The sequence below is a fragment of the Rhea pennata genome, chromosome 5 (assembly GCF_028389875.1).
Source record: "Rhea pennata isolate bPtePen1 chromosome 5, bPtePen1.pri, whole genome shotgun sequence".
Classification (NCBI taxonomy): Eukaryota; Metazoa; Chordata; class Aves; order Rheiformes; family Rheidae; genus Rhea; species Rhea pennata.
In genome coordinates, this window is record NC_084667.1 from 13,703,365 (window position 1) to 13,719,303 (window position 15,939).

At 38.6% G+C, this 15,939-nt stretch overlaps 1 protein-coding gene across 1 annotated transcript in view; it reads right to left on the bottom strand.

The window, feature by feature from the left end:
- The window catches only part of MAP3K9 (mitogen-activated protein kinase kinase kinase 9), a 55,673-nt gene that overhangs the window by 33,141 nt on the left and 6,593 nt on the right, over positions 1 to 15,939 (bottom strand). The gene's annotated exons all lie outside the window — the stretch shown is intronic.

Sequence of the window (15,939 nt, forward strand, 5' to 3'; positions counted from 1 at the left end):
ACCATCACGACCTAACTGCACTAACTGCAGCATTCAGGACATTTATTGTAGCCTGTAAGAGGATCCCACCTACTAGCCAGCCTTTCTTAATTGCACCCTTTAATTCATCTTTGTTACCACGAGGGAACTTGGCAACCAAGTTCCACATTATCAGAAAATCATCCTTGAGCAACACATCCTGGCATTTACTTCTTTGGAACCACAATAATGCTGAAGAATATGATTTCCACAAGAACAAGTCCAGGTGCCTAAGATATTGAGTTAGTTATTTTCACAACTGAAGGAAAAACTAAGAAGTCAGTGTTGAAGTAGATTGATAAAGCTTGTGAAGAGCACCTTCAGTACATTCTGCCGATCTCTGAATGGCAGTCATTAATCAGAGTTTTCACCAGGTCTAATACTCTTCCGTTACTAGGCAATACTACATGCTGAAACAGAAATATCATTAGAGGTTCTCCTGATGCGACTAGAGTTTATCATTCCTGTCTCAGAAATCTGCACAAAAAAACGATGGGAAGTTAATTCATACAGTGCTGGTGCCAAGTAAAGATGCTTTCTTAGTGAGGAGGGGAGAAAGTGCTGCTGATATGCTCTAGATCCTCTTGATTTATCCTTGTTTGTGACCTGAGCTAGCAGCTTTTCTAGCAGTTATTTCTGAATGATATAAATCCACTTCTTGAGGTCAAGTGAAGCTACCTTCTCCAACTTAAGGATCATTCCATACGTGCATTCACGGCTAGTAGGCTTCCGACAGAATGAAATGTCAGCCTTACTGAAAGTTAAGTAAGATAAGTCCTGTGAAGTATATAGATCCCAGTGATGATAACATATCCCCAAGGGGATGATTTGCAGTTTCATAAGACAAAATTGTGCATTAGTGACATCAAGAAAAATGAGATTTTTTTCCCCTCTATAATCAGTGCCAATTTGTTGTTTTTCTTGTTTAAATCAAGATTTGCACAGAAAATGGATTCACAGAAATTTACTGACAACAGCTTCTGACACTGGTGAGTCAGCTCTTCCTCCTGCCCCACCCTAGTCCACAAATGATTCTATCATTAGGTTGTAGTAAGGCGACATAACCTGCCTTAGTATTTAAAGCAGCACAAAAAAGCAACTTAAGATTTCTAAGATAATGTATAATCTTCAGCTCTCACAAAGATGCTAGTACTGGATCTTCCAGTTCTGCCTTGTTGTCACAAGTTATCACAGACAGGCCTGCTCCATGGGGCACTGGACAACACAGGATTATTTACCAGAAGGCCAGTAGAGTTAAGACTGTCGTTGGTCTAATGAGACCTTTATTTAAGGACAGTTCCAAAATAGGAGTTTCACCTTAGAACACTGAATTTTCACTAGCATGTTTAGGATTGAGACTAAATATATCTAGGATTAGTCTGTGTCCATGTAGAAGGGGAAATCACTACTGTGAAAACACTGAAACCTGTATCTTTAGAATTTATTGCTGCAGACATCCTGCGCTAGTACCTGAAATATTGGTCAGTTCTAAGCAGGTAAAAGAGAGGATCGAATGTGTTCTGAAGGAATGCAAACTGGAGTTACAGACTAAATGCTAGCTAGGTTTCAACTTTGCCATAAACTCTAAAATGAAATTAAAGAAGGGCTGCCCTGGAGGCAAGTGACAAACAGTTCTATAAAGATAAAATTCCCTCCTGCATTCATGAAACAGATGCAGACCTACCAAAGCCTCACATGTTCAAAAGGCAGACCTCTTCATCTTTCCCCCTTGTCCATCCTTTCAAATGATTACAGTGGAAATTAGCTGGGATGAAACAGAATTCACAGAAACTTAGACGGCAAGTCTTCCTAGCTCCCAAGCATAGTCAGAGGAAAAACAAAGCCTCTCCAGAAAGGGATTCAGAGCTTAAGTCAAACTTAGATGATCTGAATGCCTCTCTACAGAAACATCTCTTGACTAGAAGGCAGATCTATATTAAGTGCCCAAACGTAGACCACATGAATCTCTCTCAAGGTCTGGTATAAACAAGCAATTTCAACTTAAAAAGCTCCCCTACACTGCAAAACCTGGAACACTAGATGTGAAATAGCCATCTGGTAAAACTTTATTTACTCATTTTTGCAAGATTATTTCAGTGCTCTGAAATTTTTAAACTGAAGTTTTCAGAAATATAGTTTTCCACCATCAAGACAGTTAACCTAAGTCACATGAATACTGTTCCTAGGCTCAAAACATCAGCTAGAGGTTATAATTTATTGCATCTTGCACCACTCAGCTTAGTGACCATTGAATCAGTTGACTAGTTGACAGCAAGTATCTTTCTCAAATGCATGAGGCCTCCATGCAGGGAGAGCCTAGTTTTCAGATATTAAACAGTTGCATTTTCATTGTTCATAGATATATCACAAAGATGTGAGATCAGATACACAAGGCACTATGAAGTAAAGAGAGGGGCATGAAGTCCTTAAGAAGCCACAAAAAAATAGTCAGCATTCGCTCCTGCTTCTTAGCCATTGTAGTAAGTTTCATGTTGCTAAGCAAACTTTGATTTAGGAATATTCTCAAGTTATTTTAATGTTCCAACGCAAATAATTGCGGTATTGATGCATTTTTCATTCTGTTTAATCCAACTCATTCCTATTGCAACATTTTTTGTTCTGTCAGATTAGTCACAGAACAGTAATTTGTCTGAGTCCCCTCCTTTTTGCCAAAATGTCCCCATTTGCATCTCTTCTTTTCATTTTCTTCATAGTTCTCAGACCCATCTACCCTTTCTCCAAACACGCTCCCACCTCTAGTACACATAAATGTATAACAACTATATTCTCCACTGAATCTTTCAATCTGATCATTAACATGAACATGATGAAACTTTACTTAGGTTCTAAGTTTGTCACTTAATAAAACCTCAGTAAGACACCTGCCATTTTTCATCTAGCACTACACTACTGTCTCCAGTACGTATGAAAAAATAGTTCAGCCAGGTAGATTACAGTCACAGCAGGAAATCTTTCACAAGGGAAATTAAGAAACTTCTTCCCCCCCCAACAGAATTAGCAGCTACTCTTTTGGTCCTCCGTCTTTCTCCTATCACACCAGCAGAGCCAAAAGGCCACATTACATTATCTTCTGCTATCTCACAAACACAAACTCTCCCTGAAAGGCTGTAACACTGTCAGGAATTTTTTGCTGCTTTGTTTCCATAGGAGTATTTTGTTTTTCAGCCACGTGCTTTCGGACAGCTTGGTCAGACAGAGTTGCATTCTTACTCTCCAGCGGGCCAGTCAACAGGGGGAAGGAGCAAGTGGTGAAAAATAAATTTTAATCTATGCTGATTCAATTGCTAGTAATGAAGAACTAGTAGAAAATAGCTCCACACCCCATCTTACCCCATCAAGACTAAGTGACAAGGCAGCAAAATATGGTCCTGTAATCTTTCTTTGATTTATCAACCTAGAGAAAAAAATAGGTTTGTCTACATACATACATTTGTGCTGAATGGGATATTCCTTTGCTTTGTGCTAAAAGTTGACTCTTATGCAAAAGCAGAAGAACACTGGAGTGGAGGGAATCATTACAGAGTTATCACTCAGAGTAGAAATATCACATTATTATATCTGAGGATAGAAAAAAGGGGCTCCTGTCCACTACACACAGCAGTATGCACAGCCTAGCATACCAAATCACCATATCACCTTCAGCTTCTTCTAATCTGCTGCTTGTATTCTTGAGTTATTTAGCACATAGCGCACAATAAAAAACATTCTGACTTGATAGGCAAAAGTTGACAAAGGCAGAACAGTAAGGAAAGCAAGCTAATGTCACAGCACCACCACAAGAGTTAACAACCCAAATCCCCCAATCTCGTTTCATGTCAATAGTGTCAATAGCTGTATGAGCAACCTCCCGCTCTCTCCCCCAAACCAGAATGCTTTTTAAAAAAAGGGAGAGAAACCACAAAAAAACCCCTGTGACAGTCTCTTGTATCATCCACTCACAGTTCTCTCCAAGTCATTTGCCTGGGCATGATGCTACTCCCTAAGTCTGGCACATAAGAACAGAAATCTATTAGCTAATGAACCTCAATCCTGCTGTGAACAGCTCACAGTCACTAAGTGTGGGAGCAGGATGGGGAGGGAATGGATCAGTTTACTCCACGAGGATTGAGATCATACAGGAAGAAGTATGGAAGGCAGCAGGCTGGAAGACCAGGATCCCTACTGTGGGAAACAAAAGAAGTTGGTTCGGTTGTCTGCAGTACAGTGGGATGTATCACTGACTTCATAGATGACTGATAGCTTCACATTTAACTTTCATATAACTCTTCCTCAGCTGAGACCATATAGAATTTTAGTGACTAGATACCTGCCCTTCTTTTCTTTATTTAGTTACTACAGTTTAGGTAGACAACAAAACAGCAGGGCTAGTAAGCCGTGATAAAGTAACATCCTTCAGTCATATTTCTATGAGGTTATAGCTGTATTTTGAAGCTTTCCTCTTAATCAGCGTTTGAGACACCTACCACTAACTGTGTTTCTAAAATGTGCTTGGGTGGATTGTGATGCTTTGAAAGAGGCTGAGAGATCATGCAGAAGAAAGCAACAGAAACTTGTTTGCCAGAAGCTTAAGAAAAATGATTAAAAAGATACCTCAAACGAAATTATAATAAAGTTTGAATATACTCAATACCTATAATAAAATAATTACTAGAATTAAAACAAACAAACAAAAAAAAAAAACCAAAAAAAACCCCACTCTCTCCGATGTCAGGCAGGTTGTGGTGACAAACTCACCCTCCCATCATCAATATGTGAAATTAGTGTCATTTTCTTTCTCTGAAGGCACAGATCACAGTACATAGAGATGAGAGGTGTCAGGGTGCAGCAAGAGGGGTGCTACTCCACAAGCTAAGGTGAGGTGGGAGCCAAGGCCACAGTGCCCTCATCCACCAGTGTGTACTTCCACAGCATTTGAACAAGGTGGCCAGAGTCTGGTGGTGAGAACAAGGTCCACTGACAGTCCCAGATAAGGCAAGCAATGGACCAGATCCAGAGTCCAGCCTGGGAGTCCAGTCAAGAGCAGCAGGAGCTGGGGCCCAGAGACAGGGCCAGAAACAGGTATACTTACGACATAGGTCAGGAAAGGACTAGTACCCAAGCCCGAGTTTAAATGGAGCTCCTGGACCCATGGGCAGAGGAGGTGTGCAGAACCCCCAAATGAGGCCAGTCAGGGACACTAAAGCACCCTGACCATGAACTACCAAAACTAACACCCTGCAAACAACATTGCTGTGCCAGCAAAACCAGCAAAAACATCACTTAGAGAATTGGTATTACAGTGCCAGAGGTTAACACCTGTACACACACTGCATCTCCTCTAGAGGCTCTGCTGACCTAAACATAGCATGTTGATGATGTAGAGCTGACAAGGCCTGAAAAACCTGTTTGTTTATACTTGTAAGTGCCAGTGCACTTCAGTAGCTCTGTTTCAGTCTTTGGTGCTGTTACCACTCAAACAGGTTGAATGTTTTGTCACCCATAGAAACTATACTCAGGCACGAAGAAAACAGTTGTGTCAAAACATGGACAAAACTCCAGCAAAAAGATGTGCCTGCAGGCATGTCCTGCTTACACCCACTTTCAAGAGCCCTATTCGTTATTTTGTGTGGTACTGTCTCATTATAGCCACCATCACCTGCCTGCATGGTCCAAGAGCTAGGTGGCAGCAATAGTGATGGGTGGGTGAAAGTGACACAAAGAAGGACTGTAAATCCCTCTTTGTCATCTTTGCTATTTTACTTGTTGCAAAAATGTTTAATTTTAAGTCATTAAGCAGCTATCTGACCACTTGTACAGGCTTAGTTAAGTTTCTTCCCCAGTCTCCCAAATTCTTACATGGACTCATATGAGATTTTTCCCTGTAGTTGCACTGCTTAGCCAATCTATTTTTATTTTGTTTAGACTGAGAACAAACGAGAAGACCACTGGTTTAAGAACGCAAAGAATAAAAAATGGCAGAGAAACTCAAAAATATGGACCGACACTTCTGTTCTTAACTTGATGGAATTGTATTTTTTTTTCTTTCTTGAAATAGCATCATGCATTTTTGCAGCAGTAATGTGCTGAAAATATCTTGGGTAGGTCATTTCAGAGGAACTCAATCACCTATGGATACAACAGCCTAGCAACAGATTTGTCTTCCCATAGGCCTTTGCTCAGTTATGCACATCTTCACTGTTATTGTATGATCACTACTTTCAACAACCATAAGGTCAACAGACAGCTACAAAGAGGGGAGCTAATGTTGATTGTGTAGCAGTTGGACTGTGAAAGATCACTGCTATAGCTAAACATTCAGAGTGGGTATGACCACTGGGCATGTTTTATTTCTTCCTCCATCCTGGAAGCAAAACAGCTTATGTGGCTTTACTTACCAAAGAGCAAAACAACAAAAGCTTTATCAGATGGTAGACAAGCATCAGCCCATCCACTTCCTCCTTTTAGATTATTCCAGTACAGTAAGGAGATGTATCAGTTATTGAGTCCATCAAAGAACAGGTACAAGAGCTTTATAGAAATGAAAAAACAAAGTAAAGCCTTTACAGAAAGCAGTGCTTTCCTCATTTGAGATTAAGTGAACAATATGACCAGGGCTTCAATTCTACTGCAATGGGGACAGGGGCTAAGCTTGCCAGTTTGCCTGTGCGTGCGTGTTTTTTTTTTGGGGGGGAGAGAGGAGAGGAGGGAAGAGGCTGCAGAGAAAGGTGGGAGTTAATGAGTAGTTTCTATTGGCAGTAGTACACTTGCATACAGTCTTAGGGACGGAACTACATTTTGTGAAATTTATATCAGAAAATAACTCCAAAAATAAAATCTTGTGTTACACCGGTTTGCCAAAAATCAAATCGCAACTTTAGCTCTACCTTCCAGCAGCCAGCCTGCACAGTATTGCCTCAAAAGTATCCAGATCATGAACAATCTGCTCTCGATCCTGCATTCAAAGTTCTTAAAGTGATTAACAGATCTGCCCATGGACTGAGTCTAGGCTTTCCACTGGATATTGTGCATGCAGCCTTTACCTACCTACCGTTGGGTACTCTGCTGATCTTTTCGGCATGACTGCATCTTTATTCTACTATTTGTTTGCGGTGCAGAAGGCTAAGGGTTGCAAAAGAACCTGTAGTGCATAGAACTGATAAGACTCTCTCAAAAATTCCACATCTTAAAGGAAAAATAAAGAATACAAATATTGTCTCTAGTAACAAGTATATATTTCCCTCTCTTATTCCTAACCGTGCAGCAAAATCCCTAATATTAAAAAAAATACATCTTGGAAGCAAAAGCATTTTAATTATTGGGTATGTGAGGATTCAACAAAGCCACAAAGCTGGCTGACTGTCCTCTTCTATCAACCTGGAGAATGTGATGGATGTGACAGCACAGCAGTTCTTGGATTTGAAGCTGGGCAGTACAGTAACTATACAGAGATAATGCATAACGGGGGAAGGGAAAGCAAAGGCTTCCAGAGCCATGATATATTTAGAATCGATCCTTTCACCTAGCCAAGCTGAAAAGTCTTATCGCTTTAGTGATCTGGTACAAAACACTTTGAATGCTCTTGGAGAACATTCAAGTCAGTTTCCTGGAAAAAATGGAGCTGTTCAGCTCTGGTTTCAGATCAAATCCTAGCAGACTGCCTACACGAGGACAACCTGCTTGCTCAGGCATGGATTCTTTCACTCTTCACAATCAGTCAAATGCTCTAACAACAAAAAAAAAATCTGTACACAACTCAGTGCTTTGCCAAATCATATCAGTTTGAAGATTTGTAAAAAATCAAGTATAAAAACAGTATTAGGCAAAAACAAAAGATGGAACGGGGAAAGCAGAATCACATGAATGTCATTTATATTAACTGCTGCTCAAGAGACCTTCTAAAAACTGATTTAACAACAATGTTGGTTCAGTGGGCTCCATTTCCAGACACAAAGCCAAAGCAAAACAATTCCATGCTACTTTTTTTCATCCTGAGTTTCAATTAAGACATCTCTGTGAAGTAGTTAATAACATCAATAAATCCAAACTCAAGATAAATAACACAAGTTTTTTATCCTTTGGTTAACTTGTTGGTTTATAACCAATAAGTAGTACTAGGCATATCAAGTTCCGTTAATAATCAAAACCAAGGAAGTTTTCTTATTTGCAGGATCCTTTCACAATGCAGAATCACAGGCCACTAAAAGCTGATCTCCCTACTGTCTTTTCATAATCACATGCTCACAGTGTAGAAACAACAGGAAATCCTGTAATATAAGGAAGGTGGGGCAGACGGATGACAAGGCCTCATTCGCATACATCCCACTGCACTTACAGAGATCACCTTTACAACAGTTAACCACTTCCGCATAGTCTCCTAGAAATACTGCAGGAATCCCCAGCTTAAGTACAAAAAGTGTTGTGGTAAGCAAGATCTTAATGGCAGGAGTATTTGCCTCCAAAATGGAGCTATGAGTGCATACTGGCTCCATCCTGCCAACTGACGTAATGTTTGCTACACATTTGAACAACAAGCCTAGAAGTCAGCAAGGCTGAAGCCACCTTCATGTTTTAACGAAGGTCTGAGCTTACACACACAGCAAATATGGTAATGTTTCTCAACAACCAAACCAAACTCCAGACGCCTATCCGATGAAGCATCAGAGCAAGATGTTGCACAATGAACTAGGAGCCCAGCTTGCAGTGCTGCAAACCACCCAGGGCTGAAGTAGTAAATTGTTCAAAGCACATACAGGATTTCAAAGATTATCTGAAATCCACATACGCGTTAGCTAAAGATTTTTTTGATTTTGTTTTTAACAGAAACTGCTGTTGTAAAAATGCCTAAGTAATACAACAAAACTTAGAATGGATGGGCAAGGGTTGTTTGTAGCAATTGCGTAAAGAGCTTATGGGAAGGCCATCTATCCCTTGCTACTAGTTTTTGGAAGAGCACAGAACAATCTTGCACTGTGTTACCATTATCACCATAATGACTATTCTAAAGGCTATGATCAGAAAGACTTACTATTATGGGAGTCCTCTTCTCCCTGACCTTAAAAGACACACTGACGAAACCAAAAAACGTAATTATAATCCTGATACATGGTGATAGGTTCTCTTCTTAGCACGTAAGTCTTCCATTACTTCTTTTCTGTTTTTGCCTCCTATCTGGAAAAAGCTCAGGTCAACAAGGCAGGGTGAATACTTTTCCATTAGCACTCCGGCTATTAAGAAGCTGTTGTCAAGTATCTAAGGCTACTTTGGCAAGCTTTTTGGAAAACTAAGTCATATCAGTCTAACTGAAATGATCCTAGAATCGGAAAGCAAATACGGTACAAAAAGCAGCTGCCTACATCAGGTGCTATTGTTTGTGATCCTCCTAACAACTTAAGGCTTTCCTCATCTTGTCACAACAGAACATGCAGCATCTTTAGAATGAGATTACTTAAAATTAAGGAATCATCTTGGGTGATGAAACATCTCTTCAAAGAGCAAGATTGCACTTTTGATACTTCAAGAGTTTGTCTGCTTGCTTTAGATATGTTGAAATTCTAAAAGGAATTGTTTGATGAGAAAGCAAAAATGAAGCTGCTGGCAGAAGTCTCTCAAAATTCAGATTAAGTTTATTGATGTGGGAGCAGCACAAAAAAAACGCAGTTGAAACAGTTATTCTAGCTTCCTGAAAATGCCACAACAAGGCTGTTCTCACTACCGAGTTACTGCATGAAAATTTCAGAAAAAAACATGGGTTTGAGAGCTCTGGCACAGATGGTCAGATAGTGAAGTCATCAGTGTAGCACATAAATGACTGCATTCATTTCCCACACAATGATGGTCAAGCCTGTTGGTATCTGTTCTACTCCATACGTGCAATTTGGAGAAAGTGCTCGCTGCCACAACACTATTTTTACTTCAGAGGAGAAAAAATTCTGCAGAAAAATATATACAGTTGGCATAAAAATATGAAAAGGATACTAGCTGGACTAAAAAAAAAAAAAGTAATATACACAAATTTACTACTTCAAAATGAAGGGAACTGTTTTCACTCTTGCCTGGAAAAAATAAGGGATTCCATTCATGACATTGTCTTGCTGCTTTGGAGGTGGGGAGGACAAAGGAGTTGAAGTATTTTTGTGAATATCAAAGTTATTTTAAAATAAGCCTTTTCATTTTTGGCTTGTAATGCACAGTGAACCCATTAATTAATATTCAACTAAAAGAACTTCAAAATGAAAATAAACCTCCTGCAAGTCTCAGAAATCTACTATCACTTACTCAGAATAAGAAGACTGCAATATGAAAGCATCTGTCAAATCTCTCAGACAGGAAAGTAGTTGTACTAATTTAGACAAGCTAAGAACAAATACAGTCAAAGTAAACTCTCCCTACTATCGTGAATTCCCAATATTTCAACAGCTTAAAAGTTAGCATCACTGTCAAGTGTAACTCCTCAGAGCTATTTACCTTTTCTGAGCTAATAACATGAAATTACTATTATTATTCATTCTGTTCAACGAAAAGCCGTATCATCACTGGTATGAATTTCTTCCTCATATCACTGCATAAAAAGGTATGGTTCTTTGTTTTTTGTCAATCAACATGAGCAACTAGGATATACACAAAAATGCTAATGCTTTGTGGAGATAACAGAAAAACGAATAGACAAAACAGAACCAGGATTCGTGTACCATTAGCAGTATGGCGTAACAAACCCATAAGAAACCAGATTATATGGGTTTCCTATACCCATACCAGATAATTGCTTAAGGACAGAACCTGAAAAAAAAAATCAATCAGTTTTAATCACCTTGGGGAAATTTTCAGGCTATCTGAAAAGCTGGATTTCTACTGTACATACTTTTTTCTAAATCTTTTAAAAAAAAAGACTGATTAGCTGTCTATTCTGTAGCTTCAAACATCTGCATAATATCAACCTTCCAGCTTTTGTTCAGAAAAGTCACATTCTCATCACCGTCCTCCTACAGGCAAGGAGCATCCAACTATGGCCATAGCAAATAATTCACAGTGGAAATAATTTAGATGCATCAAAATAGTTTCACTCTACTTTATATGAGGTATTACTCACTTGTTTAATTGCACTGACAGAGGTAATCTGCTGCGATTGAAGAAGAAACACTGAAGAGTTAGTCAGCAAATTACATTAATGTACTAGAAGTGGCAATTGGAGTGCAGATTTCCAAACTGCTCTGCCAAGGTACTCTAACCAGACCCTGAAAGAACTCTCTGTTCTGTGACACTGCCAGAGACAGCAAGTAGTTTATATAAAGTACTTACACTTCTCTGATGAGACCAGCAGGAAGATGGTCAATTATGGATGAATTAGTACCTGAATATTGGAACAGGGAATGCGATCACTACTGCATATTATCAAGACTCATAGGTAACATTCAAGTTCTGTTGTCCTTGGGTGGATTTGAACTAGTTACATGGAACCCTGGCTTCTAAATTCTGCCTGTACTTAAAAGAATATATGTATAGGTACATACATATATAATAAATAAAATGCATCAAGGAATATTGGAAGTTCTAAGAACAACTGTCCAAAAACCATATAAACACAGTTACTTAGTGCCTTCATGAAAGGAAAAAAGCTTACCAACAGCATTAAAAAATAAGAGTAGCAAAGTTAGGTCTTTAGAAGTTAGAGCTTTGAATTTCAGGATACTACAGACTTAGCTTTGTGCTCCAGAAGGTAGGAGAGCTGAACATTTTCAAAGAACTAAAAGGGAAGAACTACTGACCTGATCGTACTGGAAATGCTGGGTTTTATTTTGAGCTCTGTCCTTATCTCATTCTTTGACACTGGCCATGTCACTTTGCTGCTCATCTTCTGTGCCACTTTGTGGAAAATAGTGACTTTTAGAAAGCACTTTGCTAACTGGCATGAACACCTTCCGCAAAACCTTTTAATATAGTGCAAAGAATAACAATATTTTGCTGACCAATCAAAAAAGGGCAAAGATTCCTTTGCTAGTTCTCTGCGGCATTAGCTACTTGGCATTATTCCTACAACAATCCTGGCATATCTAATGTTGACAAAAAATGGAGAAACAAACAGAAGTAGCTGCATTACTTACAATATTCCACTAAAACTAAGATGAAAACCTCCTCAGCATGACATACCAAGAACCCTCCTGAGGCCAGAAATCAGACACAAGTCACAGTTCAGAGAGAGAGAGAGAGAGAGAGAGAGAGAGAGAGAGAGAGAGAGAAACTCCAAGGACTGTTCTCAACTACGTAGTGATGTTGACCTAGCAGACATTCCTAGTTGCTTCTTTCTGTAGCTCAGCATTTAGGTTATTCAACAGCTTCCATGTTGGGAGAAGTCTATAAGTGATTATATAACACACACTCAGGGAGGCATTAACACACAGCTGAAGAGGCCAAGGATGGCAATATCAGCAGATAAAGAAAAAAAAAAAAAAAAAACAAAAGAAGCCAGAGATTATTCTGTCAATATGATTAATTCCTTAAATAGCATAAAATCTGCGTCTCTTGAATCAAATGCAATACATAACAGAGTAAAATTGCTTCTCAAGAGAATGAGGATAACTTGTTAGGCCTCAAATACTAACGTACTACATGATTGATTTATGAGCTGATAATTCCAGATGGACTTGCACGTCCCATTGAAGGATCCACTGTAACACCCACCTACCAGACTTAAATTCACTGCCAACTGAGTTAAAAGCTAGCAAAAGAATTTCAGGGCCTTAAAAAAAAAACATAGGCTCATCAAGATCACAGATGTGCAATTTACTGCATGAAGATCTGTATATGCTCATTCTCTGGTAATATCCACAAAGCAATGAAAATAAGCAGCTCAAAGAACCTCAAAGGTCTACAATTAAAATCTGCCCCAAATTAACGTGGTACTTAAAACTTACAAGGCATCTTCTATACTATTAATGCATATTAATACTATACTATTAGCATTAGATTTAAGAAAGCTAAGTGAAAGAAAACAAGAGAAAAATATGAAGGAAAATTAAGGAGCAGAAGAAAGATGCCCACCTTTTTTGTTAAATGAAGGAAAACAGACAATCGCTTTGGAGGGTGCTTCTTACCGGGAAAATCTTAAGGAATAGACATTTCCTGAAATCTTCAAATAATCCACCAAAGTTCAGTTTCTGTACAAAATGAAGTTTTCTTCCCAAAGCAAGCAAAGACTTGTGTTCTTTAATATGCCATCCAAAATTTGCAGAACTATTCTGAGATGTTTTTTCTGGCACCTTTTAGCTGAGTCTACAGACTAAGCTGCAATAGTGTAGATTAAAAAGGGGTTTTCAAATCCTTACATAAGTATCGTTGGGTAAGTTCTCAGACTCGCACAAAGGTGCCCACTTGACTTACATTCTCAACAGCAAAATAATGCCAAGACATTCTGAGAATATTCAGTATAAAGTAGTGTCCTCATACATACAGTTATTTGCCTAAGAATAGGAGGACATCTCAAAACAAGGCATTCTGTGATTTTCTACTATTATTCTAGTAGTGGAAAACTTGATTTTCAATATAAGGTAATCTTATTCTTTCTTATTCCCTCATGTTGTTCCTTAACTCCCAAACTGACTCTTCCTTAAGCCTTGTTCCTGCATGTCAAATACATAGCACAGGTCTCAGCTACCAGCTGGTTCCTGAAGATGAGACGTACGAGAATCACTGCCTATTATTAAATCTAGGTAGTATCAATCAGTAGATCAACACAGCTGACAGTCCCATGACTGCACTACAGTACTTGCAGACGTTGAATAAATGAGAGAAGCATATCTGCAATAATCTTGTCCCAGTTCTTGCAAGCAAAGCTGTTGCCTCTCAAGAGACACATCACTGTTCATCAGTTGGTGGGTGACAACTTATGCCAAGAACATGCTACATGCTTGTAATTCTACAGCCAAAAATAAGCTAATACCAACAAGCTGTCAACTATCCGATGTAATGGAGAAGCCTAGGTATATCAAAAAATCCACAGAAAATACCAGCCATGTATGAATCAGGATGCAATAACATACTTAGTCCACTCACTTTTGCAAAATTTACAAAAAGCATTTTACAGAAAACAGGGTCCAAGACATGCATTAGATACTGTGAAAGGGGGACATGAGCACCACAGGGTATTCAAGAAAGACGCAACTTGGGCAGCTCGAAGCTGTTATTCTAGAGATAACCATGAGTTAAGTCTATCTACATATATAGGCAATATATATTTTTAGGGTAATTTTCCACCTCCAATCCCCTCCAAAAAAAGCCCCACCTTTGCCATAATCCGATAGTCATGATATTTGTTTTATAAATACATCCAGAAGAGAACATTTTCAAGTCTTTTTCAGAAATTTCTCATTCATCACATAGCATAGAATGAAGAATTGTACGTTAACAAACTAAAGAAGTAAACAGCAGCTACACTATGTCAAGTCCGCACCTGAAGCTATTAATTTATCTTATTTCAAAGCAGTCTTACAAAACAGAACGCTTCACTTAAAATGATCTAAAGTCCTTCTCTCTAATATTAGCCCCTACATTTACCTCATTTCCCAACTGTGTTTCTGCTTTCTGTAGACTTTGCTGGGCTGGAAGAAAAGTTTCCTATGTATGATATTTCTGTACTAGACCTGATGGTATCTTTCGTCCAGACCACCACACAAATCTGTGTCTCCACTCCAAACGTACGACAACTTAGAATCCTTCTATCTTAACCTTTCAGAGGCATTCCCACTCATTCTTGTTCCTCATTTCCTATGGCTTTCTTCCAAAATGAAGAATATTCTAGGAATATATTTAGCAAAACCCTCAGTTTCTCATTGACAATTTACAGTATAAGCTATGTACCACTGATTTATGGTGACAGGAGACATTAACTCTTGCTGCTAACAGTATAGATGTTTTCTAGCATCAATAATGCGGTTTGGTCAGTGACATTTTGCATCGTTATCCACCTAGGTTGGCTCAAACTCTAGTTGATATGTTTCCCCTTTTTAAAACTAGCAAGTTTCTAGCCTCTGAATGAAACAACAAAATACAAGGCATTAATTTATTTTTATATTAGAAATAGCTTATATTCTAAACCTCAAAAATGTTCAGTTAGCATCAAGAAATGAAGTCTTAGCAGCCTGTTTATGAAATCAGTAGGTAAATGCTTTCTTAAACAAGGGGAAAAATGCCCAATACTTAAGAGTGATTTATTTTTTTATGCAGAGATGAAGTTAAAATCATTAATCAATTTACTTGTCACCATTTATCAATATGCCCAAAAATATACTACCATCTGTAAGGAAAGGGGAAAGGTTAGGTATTAGAAAACTTTCAAAGTCATTTCCTGTTTAAACAACAAAAAACCAAAACCTGAATAGCATAAGAATAGTAGTACAGAAACTCCATTGAAAACTCCCACAATTTCTATCTTCAAACTCATTAACAAGAGTCCATAATACACTGCTTCCTTCCCACAGCAATATCAACTATGCAAATTCACTGCCACAAAATTTGAGCTAAAAATACGTAGGAAGGTTCTACAAGGATAGGAAATGCATAGAAATACCAAGCACTGTAACAGTTAATTCTGGCTTTAAAGGATCTATTTAAGATACAGTAACTCATACCTGTCTGACCTCTTTGCTAGATGTTAACTACTCCCAAAGCAAAAGAGAATGTGTCTGCATCTCAGCCACCCAATTCATAGCACTTCTTACTAACTCAAATAGTAAATATAAGAGAGCTTGCACAAACACACCTACACATCTAACTGAACCACTGAAGCTAACGTACAAGCACATGTTTGCTCTTGCCATCTAGGCAGAGATAAGCAGAAAGGCCAAACAGTTGCATGTATACATCAGGGAGAAAGATGATGATCTTAAAACCCGTGCACCAGTTTACTCCACACCCATAAATACTGGTTCT